We start from the raw sequence: 14,144 nt of genomic DNA on the forward strand, positions 1-14,144 counted from the left end.
GATGAAAAGTCAAAGTGTGAGTCGTTCAGTTGTGTCTGATTCTGTGACCCCCATGGACTATAGCCCACCAGACTCCTCTGTGCAGGAAATTCTCCAGACAAGAATACTGGAGTGGGTTGCCATTCCTTTTCCAGGGTGTCTTCCCAACCCAGGAACTGAAGCAGGGTCTCCTGCATCGCAGGCAGGTTCTTTTCCGTCTAAGCCACCAGGGAAGAGACAGGGACAGCATATTTATTTTCATTTCGTTTTCTCTTGCAGGTTTTGATATGTATACTGCACGCCGGTAATATCTGCTCAAGAATATAAATCTTTAAGTCTCTTCCTGACAAAACTACATTTTTTAATGTTTAAAATAAGAGAAACCTAAAACAACTTCAGTACTTATTCAAAATCATGCTCATTACTTTTTAAATTCAACCAAGTAAGACATTATCTCAGTATCTTATTAGTGCCTACATTTGAAGCAAGTTACATGTTACAATGCTAGAAACACCCAAGATGATACGACAAGAAACAATCAGGCTTTGATAACATAAAAGCAGAATATGATTTTTTATTTTTTTTTTAAATATTATTTTATTAGTTGGAGGCCAATCACTTTACAACATTTCAGTGGGTTTTGTCATACATTGACATGAATCAACCATATAGTTACACGTATTCCCCATCCCGATCCCCCCTCCCACCTCCCTCCCCACCCCACTCCTCAGGGTCCTCCCAGTGCACCAGGCAAGAGCACCTGATTCATGCATCCCACCTGGGCTGGTGGTCCGTTAAAAATATGGAACGCTTCACGAATTTGCGTGTCATCCTTGCGCAGGGGCCATGCTAATCTTCTCTGTATCGTTCCAATTTTAGTATATGTGCTGCCGAAGCGAGCACAGAATATGATTTTTTAAAACCACGTATGTAGATCAGCCTTAGAAAACAATAAAAAGAAAACTGGTGTTGTTATATCAATCCCAGACAAACTAGACCTTCATGCAAAAAGCACTTTCAGAATAAAAGTGGAATACTTCGTAACAGTAAGTCACTAAGCAGATATAACTATTACACATTTCTATCCAAATACTAGGCTTCCCTGATGGCTCAGCAGGGGAAGAATCTGCTGGCAACGCATGAGACACAGGAGATGTGGGTTCAATCCCTGGGTCGAGAAGATCCCCTGGAGAAGGAAATGGCAACCCACTCCAGTATTCTTGCCTAAAAAATCACAAGGACAGGGGAGTTCGGAGGGCTACAGTCTAAAGGGTTGCAAAGCGTCAGACATGACTGAGCAACCAAGCACAGTGTATATATATATGTTCATCTACTAGCAATGTCTCAAATAAATAAAGCAAAAGCTGAGAGAATACAAGGGGAAATATCTACAGTGGTAAATGGGATATTTTAATACACTCTTGTCTGTGTAATTGATACAAGCAAACAAAAGGTCACTTATGACCCTGAAGATTTGAAATACGGAATTAACCAGCAAGATCCAATGTAAATATATTAGAACACCACATTCAATAGCTATAGGGAAAAAATAATATACTGGGGCCACAGTGCAGATCTCAAATGTTAAAGGTCTGAAATCACAGACCTTTGAAACACTGAGATTGTTCTCTGATGACATTGCTATGTTGTTAAGCGTTCTCTGATGACATACCTTATGTTGTTAGAAATAAAAGACATTTGAAAACAACTAGAAAATCTCCATGTGTTCAGAAATCGAGAAATATAATACATTCAAATTATCCAAGTGTTAAAGTAGATACCAGTGAAAATTAGAAACCATTTTAAAGTGAATTATAAAAGTACTATATATTAAAATTTGAGTAATGTTGCTAGCTGAAACAGTACTTAGAGGGAAATGCTCAGCCTTAAATGCATATATTTAAAAGGGAGAAATGCTGAAAAGTAGTGATCTACAAGAAGTTAGCAAAAGAACAAAAAAGTAAATCCCAAAAAGTAGAAGGAAGGAAATAAAGAGTGGAAATCAATGCAATAGAGAACAAATATATAATAAAAAGAAAAGGAATCAGCAAGATTCAAAATTTGGTTCCTTTGAATGACTACTAAATTCCCAGGGAGACTGAATGAGGAAAAACAGAAGGTAGTTTTAGCCTATAACAGATACAGTAAGATAATTCTTTACTGCAACCATTAAACGGATACTAATATTTATTATAAATAATTTTATGCTAGTAAATTTAAAAAGTTTAGATGAAAAGGACAACTTCTTAGGGGGAAAACTACCAAAATAATCAACAGAAAATCTGAGAAGGTTAAAAATTAAAAATCAAAGGAGTAATTAAAAATCTTTCCACAAAGAAAATTACCAGCCCAGATGGCTTCTCGGCCAGATTCTCACAGAAATTTAATGGAACAATTCAGTCCTACTTAAACTTTTTCAGAATAGAAAATGAGGGTCAGCTCATTTTATAAGGCTAGTATGAGATAACCGCTGATTTCAAATCCTGACAAGGACAATATAGGCCACCTCACTGATACAAAACTATTAACAGAATATCAAACTGAATCCAGAAATACATAAAAAGAGTAATACTGTAAAACCAAATTAGGTTTACCTCAGAAATCAGGTTAGGTTTAAGATTTTAAATAATATGTAATTCAATATATTAACATAGTGAAGGAGAAAAGTCATACAGTAATGAAAAGCTGCAACAACAACAAAAAAAGCATTAAATTCAAACAAACAGAACAAAACACAAAATTCTTAGTAAACCGGTACAGAAGGGAACTTCTTTAAACATGATGAAGGGTTTCACAGAAACAAAACAAAACGAACTTGAGCAAACAGGCCTGGAGGGAAATGCTGAAAGCTTCCTCTTGGAGACCGGGAACCAGAAGGGCAGGAGCTCTGGGGTGGCGGCAGCGCTGTGCGTCTTGACCTGAGCAATAAGTTCATGTGTGTTTGTGTGTTTGCAGTAACATGTAAAGTTCTCCATGGTGCTTTTATATACACCTTGAAATATATATTAAAGATAAAAAAGAAAGAAATATTTGGAAATAAAAGGCTAACCTAGCCTATCACTCAAGCTTGGCAACTCCGTAGGTCCTCACCTCCCCACCACCACCCAGCTACCGTTACTTTCAAACCAGTTAACATTTATTGGGCTTACAAGACATGGTACAATGTGGCAACATGTATCATGAACCTTAACAATGTCTAAGATGAAACCTTATTCCATTACATTACTCCAGTGCCAATCATTCCATTCTAAGGAAAAAGACAAAGAGAAAAAAATCCATGTGTTAAGACATTCACTGCCCACATGATGATAAAATAGAAAACCTAAACTAAATAACCAACTCCAGGAAACAATTAAGAAAAATAATTTTTACAATGGGATTATACAGTCAATAAAAATAAGATTTATCAAATATTCCAAGAAATGAATATAACCTAATTTTTAAAAAATTAGACATATACACATGTTTACACTGTAACAGGGGGAAAAAGTCATAGGCACAAAGAAGAAAGTGAAAGACAGAGGGAAGAAGAGAGGGACAGAGGGTACTGAAAGCGGGAGGGAAGGGTTGGGAGAGACGAAAACTCAACTGGTTTTCTTCATATGTTGAGCTTATGAATGTCATCTGTACTTCTGCATTTCCTGAATTTTCTTTAATGACTACAGAAAACTTTAGTAATGGGGTACATAAGAGCTGAAGAAAATAATCACAAACCTAAGTAAAGTACCCTAAATATTTTAAGAAGTTCCTTCAAAGGGTAACTTTAAAATTTCAACTTTTATCTCAGTACCATTTTATTCAGATAAATTATTTAACATTTAAATTGTGTTAAGTCTATCATATGCTAGTTACTTAGCACAGAGAGAACTTTAATCATAATTAGTACTTAAAATAATATAACTTAAAAATAATAATTAGATTTCCAAAGATATATCATCTCCAATTTTCTGGCTAGAAAGTGAAAAGTGAAAGTGAAGCCACTCAGCTGTGTCCAGCTCTTTGCGACCCCATGGACTGTAGCCTACGAGGCTCCTCCATCCACGGAATTTTCCAGGCACGAGTACTGGAGAGAGTTGCTGTTTCTTTCTCCAGAGGATCTTCCCCACCCAGGGATCAAAGCCGGGTCTCCTGCATTGCAAGAAGATGCTTTTACCATCTGAGCCACCAGGGAAGTTCCCTTGAGGCTTCCCTGTGGCTCAGCTGATAAAGAATCCGCCTGCAATGTGGGAGACCTGGTACAGTCCATGGGGTCACAAAGGTCAGACACGACTGAGTGACTTTCTAGCTAGCTGCTGCTGCTGCTAAGTCGCTTCAGTCGTGTCCAACTCTGTGCAACCCCATAGACGGCAGCCCACCAGGCTCCCCCATCCCTGGGATTCTCCAGGCAAGAACACTGGAGTGGGTTACCATTTCCTTCTCCAAAGCACAAAAGTGAAAAGTGAAAGAGCAGTCGCTCAGTCGTGTCTGACTCTTCACGACCCCAGGGACTGCAGCCCACCAGGCTCCTCCATCCATGGGATCTTCCAGGCAAGAGTAATGGAGTGGGGTGCCATTGCCTTCTCCAGACTTTCTAGCTAATAAAATCAAGTCCTTAAATGACCTTCAGAACTCCCCTTGGTCTACCCTGCCCACACCTACCCTCTGACCTGCCCTGCCACACACCCCCCACCCCCGCTTCAGCCACGGCCTCCCACATGCTGCTCTTCCAACATGCCAAGGACATTTCCACGTTAGAAGCTGCTGCTTGCTCTACCCGAACATTTCCTTCCAGATAGTTCCATGGCTTAATCCACTTCACTCAGAAAAGGGCTTCTCAAAAAGCCTTTTCTCACCAAACTACCTGAAGTATTACAGTATCCTGTTACTTTTTAATCCCCTGAATCTATCTTATTCTGCTTCAAAACCTGTGAGCTCCCTGACGTGTGTGTGCGACTGAGTGTGCACACATGAATAATGTCTATGCCCCTCGCTGATATTTAAGCTCAGGAAGCACAGCTCTACTTTGTTTACCATTGTGTCACATGACTGCCAATAGCAGGCTTTCAAAAATACTTGTTGAAAGAACAAAAGATGGTAACTGGTTTTAGTTTTGCTGAGAAAATAATGATGGAACACTACTAGAATTCAGTAAAGCTTTCAAATGAATTCATTCTCAATCACAAGAGCATGACACACATACTTTGGTGGTAGGAGTACAACGTTCACAATTCAGGGTTCAGTAACAGGAAGGAATGGGGACTTCTTATGTTTCTCTGCCCCTTTCCATATCCTTCCTTCCTCTCATTCATCCATAAATGGTTACTGTGTACCACTAAGTCAGAGAGTATTCTACACATTAAGAACACACAGACAATTAAGGCAAGTTAATGCATGAGACATATGAGCATAATAACCATAGAACATGGCATGCAACAGAGTTCTGTGAAGTTGTAACATAACAGAGGAAGTAATCCACTTTTAGGGGCAGGTGTTCAGGGAAGTTTCAACAGTGATGACATTCAACAAACACTTGCAAAACCAAATAACAAAAGATATGCTTCATTTTACTTTACATATGAAATGAGAGTATTAAGTCTGAAAGTGCTACAGTAATTTGCTACCATGAGATAAGCTCGCTTGAGAGCGAAACCAAAACAAGAGGAATGCCAGAGCAGGACCAGAGAAACTAAGCCAAGTCCTTGATGATTTCAGACTGGATGAAGCCCCAGATGAAGTTCAAGGACAAGACCTAATCATGCCCTTTACTGTGTAGCCAGTCTGAATTTGGTTTTCTGTCACTTGCAATATAAGTATACAGAGGAATCTCAGCGAATTCTTTGGAAAAAACCAAAGCATTTGTTTTTTCAGTGTACAGGGGCACTATTGGTATTCTGGAAGGGACAATTCTTGTTTTGCGGGCAAACATCACAGGACACTTGGTATATCTCGTCTCTACCAGACCCACAGATTTCCAAACACCACTCATCTTCAAGAAGAACCACAGGTCTATTCCCTGTTAGTTGCTACCTGTATCCATTCCTCACAGTGCACGCGTAAATGTTCTTAACAACAACCTTAAAAGAACTGGGATATACCACTCAAATATACTAATTTTATATAGTAATCCATTTTAATTAGTCATTCATGACTATCTAAATGACTGATTCAGTCCTAAGCACAGCTTATACCTGCTCTTGAGATAAGCAGTGCTTTAAGAATGCCACTACTATCTGAAAATTCTCATTCATTTAAGCTTACTTCTCCATACAATATTATCAATATATGTCACTGACAATGTTGGTTATCTTCCCTGTAGCCATTCATTTAATTTCTTCCTAGACTGAAATGCTAGATATTGGTTTTTCTAGTCCCCTTGCAACTAGGGCATAAGTAATAAGGCCAAAATGAAATCTGATACAGGCTTTCTGTAAAAGGTTTACTTGCTTCATCAAGAGATGAGAGGGCAAACTTCCTCCCGTCTTTGGTGGTTGTGTCAGAATGTGATGCCTGGAGCAGAAAGAGAAACATGCAACTATGAAAGGATAAACCTGAGCACAAAGGTCGCCACACTACAGATAAAGATGGAAAGCACTTGGATTCAATCTAGAGGGGAAGCCAGTCTGAGCAGGAACCCAAATGGGAGGGCAGTTTAGAGGAAACGGAAACACAGAACCTCTGTGCTGACTGAGGACTGAGGACTGAGCAAAGCCAAGCTTATGCACAAATTGCCCTTTAAACTAATCCTACCTATGCCTTTGCCAATTACCTGAGCTAATACACTTCTTCTGTTTTTAAATCCTATTTGCATCCTAACTGATACAGGAAACAGCTATGTTTAGGGGAAAGAGCAAAATCGAGACACTGCAGGGAATGTAAAGAAACTTTCAGACGTAAGAGAATCAGGAACTATAAAGCCAAGAAACAAGAAATCAGATCATTTCATTCCTATGGAGTATATTTCAGAAGTGGTCTAAGAAAACCTGGATGATTGAGATAAGGCCGTTAGCTTTGGTAATTAGATCATCAAGATGACTTTTTAAAAACCAATTTCGGTGCTGCGATGGTAAGGGAAGTCAGAGTGCAAAGGAAAGAATAATTTACACTTTTAAGAACTCCATAATGCACCAAACCCTTGGAAAGACATGTAACGTGTGTTAAACTCCGTCGATTACAACTCTGTGAGGTAAGGATAACATTCTGTGGTGTCCTTAGTCGCTCAGTCTTGTCCGACTCTTTGTGACCCCATGGACTACAGCCCACCAAGCTCCTCTGTCTATGCTGACTCTCCAACAAGAATACTGCATTGGGTTGCCATGTCTTCCTCGTATAACATTCTACTTTACAGACAAAGAACACAGCCTGAGTAGTAAGTTGCCCACAGCCACACAGACAGTAACTGGTTTCAGTAGACTTCAAAATCAGATCTTTGAAGCTTAAAAGTAAATGTCCTTCCTACTATACCCCTTCATGGATCACAGACTCGTTGTGGTGAAGGGGCTTGTGTAACTCAGTGAAGCCATGGGCCATGCCGTGCAGGGCCAGCCAAGACAGACGGGTCCTGGTGAAGAGTTCCGACAAAACGTGGCCCACTGGAGGAGGGAACGGCAAACCACTCCAGCAGTCCTGCTGCGAGAACCCCACGAACAGCATGAGGCAGAAAAATAAGACACCGAAGATGAGCACCACAATCAAAAGGTGTCCAATATGCTCCTGGGGAAGAGTGGAGGGCAGTCGTTAGTTCCAGAAAGAATGAAGTGGCTGGACCAAAGCGGATATGACGCTCAGTTATGTGGATGTGTCTGATGGTTAAAGTCAAGTCCGACGCTGTAAAGAGCTATTGCTCTTTTTTTGCATGGGAACCTGGAACGGCAGGTCCGTGAATCAAGGCAAATCGGATGTGGTGAAGCAGATGGCAAGAATGAACATCTTAGGAATCACTGAACTAATATGGATGAGAATGGGTGAATTTAATTCAGATGACTGTTATGTCTACTACTGTGGCCTAGAATCCCTTAGGAGAAAGGAAGTAGCCCTTAAAAGTCAACAAGAGTTCTAAATGCAGTACTTGGGTGCAATCTCAGGAAAAAAAAAAATAATCTAAGTTCATTTCCAAGGCAAACTGTTCAATATCAGTGTTATCTTAAGTCTCTGCCCCAACCACTAATGCCAAAGAAGCTGAAGCTGAACAGTTCTATGAAGTAGAACTGCTGTAGTTCTCGAACTACACCTTCTAGAACAAACACCAAAAAAAAAAAAAAAAAAAAAGGATGTCCTTTTCATCACAGGGGATTGGAATACAAAATAGGAAGCCAAGAGACACCCAGAATAATAGGCAAGTTTTGCCTTGGAGGGCAAAAGCAGGGCAAAGGCTAACAGAGTTTTGTCAAAAGAACACGCTGGTCATAGCAAACACCCTTTTCCAACAACCAAGAGACAGCTATACACACGGACATCACCAGATGGTCAATACCAAAATCAGATTATGTTCTTTGCAGCTGAAGATGGAAAAGCTCTACACAGACAGCAAAAAGAAGACCTGGAGCTGTCTGTGGCTCAGGTCGTGAGCTCCTAATAGCAAAATTCAGGTTTAAAGTGAAGAACGTAGGGAAAACGACTAGGTCATTTAGATACGACCTAAATTAAATCCCGTATGATTATACAGTGGAGGTGACAAATGGATTCGAGATGAGATCTGGTAGAGAAAGTGTCTACCAGATTCATAAAACTGAAAGAGGTTCATATATGAGTTTATTGAAAGAGATTCATATGTTTTATATGAGTTTATATACGAGGTTCATCACTGGAAAGAGGTTCGTAACATTGTATAGGAGGCAGTGACCAAACTAGTCCAAGAAAAAGAAATGCAAGAAGCTTAAGTGATTGTCTGAGGAGACATTAGAAAGAGCTGAGGAAAGGAGAGAAGTGAAAGGCAAGGGAGAAAGGGAAAGATATACTCAACTGAGTGCAGAGATCCAGAGAATACCAAGAAGAGATAAGAAACCCTTCTTAAGTGAACAATGCAAAGAAAACAACACAATGGGAAAGACTAGAGATCTCTTCAAGAAAACTGGAGGCATCAAGGGAACATTTCATGCAAGGATGGACACCATAAAGGACAGAAATGGTACACACCTAATAGAAGGAGAAGATATCAAGAAGAGGTGGCACGAATACACAGAGAACAGTACACCAGTCACTGTGGTCACTCACCCAGAGCCAGACATCCTGGAGCGTGAAGTCAAGGGGGCCTTAGGAAACATTACTACCAACAAAGCTAGTGGAGGTGACGGAATCCCAGTTGAGCTATTTGAAATTCTAAAGGATGATGCTGTTAAAGTGTTGCACTCAATATGTCAACAAATTTGGAAAACTCAGTAGTGGCTACAAGACTGAAAAAGGTCACAGTTTTCATTTCAATCCCAAAGAAAGGTAATGTCAAAGAATGTTCAAACTACCATACAATGGCACTCATTTCACATGCTAAAAAGGTTACGCTCAAAATCCTTCAAGCTAGGCTTCAAAAGAATGTGAACCTAGAACTTTCAGATGTACAAGCTAGGTTTTGAAAATGCAGAGGAACCAGGGAGCAAACTGCCAACATTTGTTCGATTATAGAGAAAGCAACAGAATTCCAGAAAAACGTCTGCTTCTGCTTCATTGACTGCGCTAAAGCCTTTGAATGTGTGGATCGTAACAAACTGTGGAAAATTCTTAAAGAAACACCAGTACCAGACCACCTTACCTGCCTCCTGAGAAACCTGTATGCAGGTCAAGAAGCAAGTTAGAATCGGACATTGAACAACTGACTGGGAAAGAGTTATAATAAAGCTGTATCTTGTCACCCTGCTTATTTAACTTCTACGCAGAGTACATCATGAGAAACACTGGGTTGGATGAAGCACAAGCTGGAATCAAGACTGCTGGGAGAAATATCAATAACCTCAGATATGAAGATGATATCACTCTAAGGGCAGAAAGTGAAGAGAAACTAACGAGCCTTTTGATAAGGGTTAAAGAAGAGCATGACAAAGTTGGCTTGAAACTCAGCATTCAGAAAACTAAGATCATGGCATCTGGTCCCATCACTTCATGGGAAATAGATGGGGAAACAGTGGAAACAGTGTCAGACCTTTATTTTTTGGGGCTCCAAAATCACTGTGGATGGTGACTGCAGCCATGGAATTAAAAGATGCTTGCTCCTTGGAAGAAATGCTATGACAAACCTCAACAACATACTAAAAAGCAGAGACATCACTTTGCCGACAAAGGTCCGTCGAGTCGAGGCTATGGTTTTTCCAGTGGTCATGTATGGATGTGAGAGTTGGACCATAAAGACTGAGTGTCAAAGAATTGAGAATTGTGGTGCTGGGGAAGGCTCTTAAGCGTCCTGGGACTGCAAGAAGATCAACCAATCCTAAAGGAAATCAACCCTGAATATTCACTGGAAGCACTGATGCTGAAGCTGAAGCGCCAATACTTTGGCCACCTGATGCGAAAAGCCAACTCACTGGAAAAGACCCTGATGCTAGGAAAGACTGAAGGCAAAAGGAGAAGGAGGTGGTAGAGGATGAGATGGCTAGGTAGTGTCACCGACTCAATGAACATAAATTTGAGCAAACCCCAGGAGGTAATGGAGGACAGAGGAGCCTGCCATGCTGCAGTTCTTGGTGTTGCAAAGAGTTGGACACAACTGAGCGACTGAACAACAACTACACCAGGCTCCTAGGATTAAAGAATAAAAATACAGTGGCACAGCAGGCTCAAAATTCAGACTGGCTTCTGTGAGCTGCACGGCACACAGCACGGTGTTTGGCAGCCCTGGCAAAGGTATATTTAAGCATGCATGGACGCTAGAGAGGGCAAAACTTAAAAAGGAGTGATCATGGATAATTACTGAGAAAGAAAGATAAAGAGGGATGATCATGGACACATCTGGAGAAGGTTCCTCTTGAAGAAAAGGAAGGACAATTCCTTCTTTTCAGAGAAGAGTAAATAAAGAAATGATATCAGGATAGAAAAGATTATACCTCAGATGCTTGAGATTTTTCTCAGGAAAGGAAAAGATCAAGTTATTTGCTATAAACACTTTCATGAAGTAAGACAAAAAAAACCCCTCACAATCGACATTATAGATCTGGAGGATAACAGAACACTAACTGGTATGAAAACAATCCAAAATCCTCACACAACTGTCTCTTGTATCCTTCAGGGATCAAGATAGTGATTAGGCCTGTTCAGAACTGGGCACTAGAAAGATAAATTGACATAAAGTTAAGTATTCTAAGGTATCAATGATGGGCTGGTAAAAACTGATGACCATGGGATCCTGGTGACTAGGGGAGGCAAATGAAAAGAGCAGTAGGCTAAAGAATTGAATGAATAGACACAAAGACGGGAGGGTTCCTAAAGACAGGAAGAGGGGAAGAAAGAGAGAGAGAAAACGGGTTCCATAAGTGTGGAAGAGTGCTTGTTTGTGGTCAGACAGGTCTTGACACAATGCCTCAGGCAATGAGCTACTGCCTAGGGCTGAGCACTACCCCGTCAGCTAAAAGCACAGAATTGAGAGACAAGTGCCTGTAAAAACACGCAGTCCTCGGGTGCAGGAAACAAACAGGCTTACCTGGTGGCGCTAGTGGTAAAGAACCCACCTGCCAACGCAGGAGACAGAAGAGATGTGGCTCTGATCCCTAGGTCGGGAAAGTCCTGTGGAGGAGGAAATGGCAACCTGCTCCAATATTCGTGCCTGGAGAAGTCCCATGGACAGAGGAGTCTGGCTGTCCTGTGGAGACTGCAAGGAGATGGACGTGACTGAAGCGACTTAGCATAGCACAGCAACAAACAAGTGAATGAATCTGCCCGTACAGGAATCAAACACTTAAAATATCTCCTCTCCTTTTAAAATGAACAATTCTATCTCCAAATTTAAGAAATTCATCAAGAGGCTAAAAGTCTACAATAAAGGTTAAGGCAGATGTGTGTCAGGAGGTAGAACAAAAAGTTAAATCTGTCAGGCCAATTGTAACCCACCTGTTAAAAGACTTTTAGCATAAATTTCCAATAAGGCAACAACAGTCTGTGCTTTAGAAACTCTGGAGAGCACCTAGCATGGCTTCAAAAAAAGGATATCACTCAATTTAATTTTAAAAGCTCCACCCATTGCAATCTCAGTGGATACACTACCATTTATACTCATAGCTTCATTTTTCACCATTCTGCTGCTCTTGACACATTATCCAATTACAGGAAAAAATTGGGAAAAATCAGACATGGCAACCTCCACTACCACATCCCTCCTTCAGTTTGCACTTTTTACACCATTAATTCTGACTACTCTTGCCCTAGTAATAAATGAAGAAGAAATGACACTGGTACAATCTAAATTTTGCAGAAAATATCAAGTACAAGAAAGATTGCCAAGTAGTACTAGTAACAATTGAGAACCCAAGAAATTTGAGAAGTTTCAAGTTTAAAAAGCGTTTTCTCCATTTCAGTCCTTTCCAAATAAAACAAAGGGCTTGGACAACACAAGATTGTGAAGCTTCAACGGACGATTTAGCTAACAGTGAATAAAAGAATCACTAAAATCGCTTATCCTTTCTTGGGCTATTACATTTCTTACCCTCACAAAGCCTTCTTTTAAAACCAGGACCACTTCTCAATTCTTTCCCTGGATCTAGTATACATATGTCCCTCCGTCTGCCCCCCCCCCCCTCCAAAAAAAGGTTAGAGACCGAAGACTCGCTGTAGTCAGAAAAGGATTAATTTAGATGAAGAATCACTTGCCGTCACTGGCACCATTCCTCAAAACCATCAAAGTCTCCTGGGGGCTGGATCCCCCCGACAAGATGAACAAAATCCACTGGCGTCTGGATAGCAAGCTTTTCTCTGTAAGTCTATAAGCCTGGGAAAGCTTTCCAGACAGTTAAAAAGACTTCTCAAGGAAGCAAAAGGTCGAGACCAGGAAGATGGGGAGGTGACTAAAACAGGCAGACGACCCACCCACCTAACGCGAAGGAGGGACCGCTTGCAAGGGCTGACGCTTCAGCAGGAGGCAGGAAAGGTTGCGGAGGGCGGCCGGCGCTGCGACCCCCGGCCCCTGCGTGGGAATGGAGGGCACGCAAAGTCAGGGGCCAGCCGGAGGCCTGGAGTGGGGCGCGGAGAGGGGGCGGGACGTGGAGACAAAGCAGCGGTGGACTCTGGCTGAACACCACCAGGGTCTGAGCCACGGCGGGGCAAAGCCAAGAAAGCTTTGCCCCAAGAGGAGACACCGAAGCTTGCAGCTTCACCCACCTGCCAGACGCTCGCCCCGCGGACAGAAGCACGGGCGCTTCCTCTCCTGCCGGACACAGCCCCTGCCGCCGCCGGAGCTCCGGACCCGACAGCACAGGGCGGTAGCGAAGTAGGCAAAGCGGCGACCGCACTCGAGCAGACGGGGGTGTACGTAGGGGGCGCCGGGGGGCTCGGGAAGGCAGCTCTGTGCTTGACCTTCCTCACCGGTGGCCAACGGCGCTCCCTGGGAACAGCATCCCGCCTCGGCCCGCTGCAGCGGCCGGGCTTCCTGCGGCCACAACCCGCCCCCGCGCTACTCGGCCGCCGCCATCTTGTCGGAGGCGGGAAAGACCGCACTGCGCAGGCGCGCGCCGACGCTGCCGGCTCCCCGCCATAACGCGCAGGCGCGGGGGGCGCTTCCCACCCCACCCCCCACCCCCACCCGCCGAGGCCGTCTTCCGCAAAGCCGTCTGCTCCCTCGCACGGGTGCTGCCAAGCTTAGTGGCCAGCCACAAACTGCACCGCAGCCGAGTTAATAGACCCTTCTGCGCACCTCACAGTCAGTCATTGTGTAAAACCCTATCTGTGTGCCAGGTCCCGGGACAGGCGCTGGTGAAAGATTAGTAAAACGCGGCTTCAGCGCTAACTGCCACTGCTACTAAATCGCTTCAGTTGTGTCCGACTCCGTGCCACCCCATAGATGGCAGGTCACCAGGCTCCCCGGTCCCTGGGATTCTCCAGGCAAGAACACTGGAGTGGGTTGCCATTTCCTTCTCCAATGCATGAAACTGAAAGTGAACTCGCTCAGCCCTGTCCGACTCTTAGCAACCCCAGGCAATGCAGCCCACCAGGTTCCTCCGTCCATGGGATTTTCCAGATGAGAGTATTGGAGTGGGGTGCCATCACCTTCTCCGTCC

The 14,144-nt window shown here is 42.7% G+C and overlaps 1 long non-coding RNA gene and 1 other non-coding gene across 2 annotated transcripts; both read right to left on the bottom strand.

Annotated features, from left to right (window-relative positions):
* Nucleotides 1-708: 708 nt before the first annotated feature.
* On the bottom strand, nt 709-13,564 carry LOC136163558 (uncharacterized). Its single transcript, XR_010662268.1, has 3 exons — nt 13,249-13,564; nt 11,579-11,746; nt 709-919 (listed from the first exon to the last, which is right to left on the bottom strand). It is a non-coding gene; the product is annotated as an uncharacterized lncRNA (long non-coding RNA).
* On the bottom strand, nt 776-882 carry LOC136165594 (U6 spliceosomal RNA). Its single transcript, XR_010662602.1, has one exon. It is a non-coding gene; the product is annotated as a U6 spliceosomal RNA (small nuclear RNA).
* Nucleotides 13,565-14,144: the final 580 nt, after the last annotated feature.

This window comes from Muntiacus reevesi, chromosome 3 (assembly GCF_963930625.1).
Source record: "Muntiacus reevesi chromosome 3, mMunRee1.1, whole genome shotgun sequence".
Taxonomy (NCBI): Eukaryota; Metazoa; Chordata; class Mammalia; order Artiodactyla; family Cervidae; genus Muntiacus; species Muntiacus reevesi.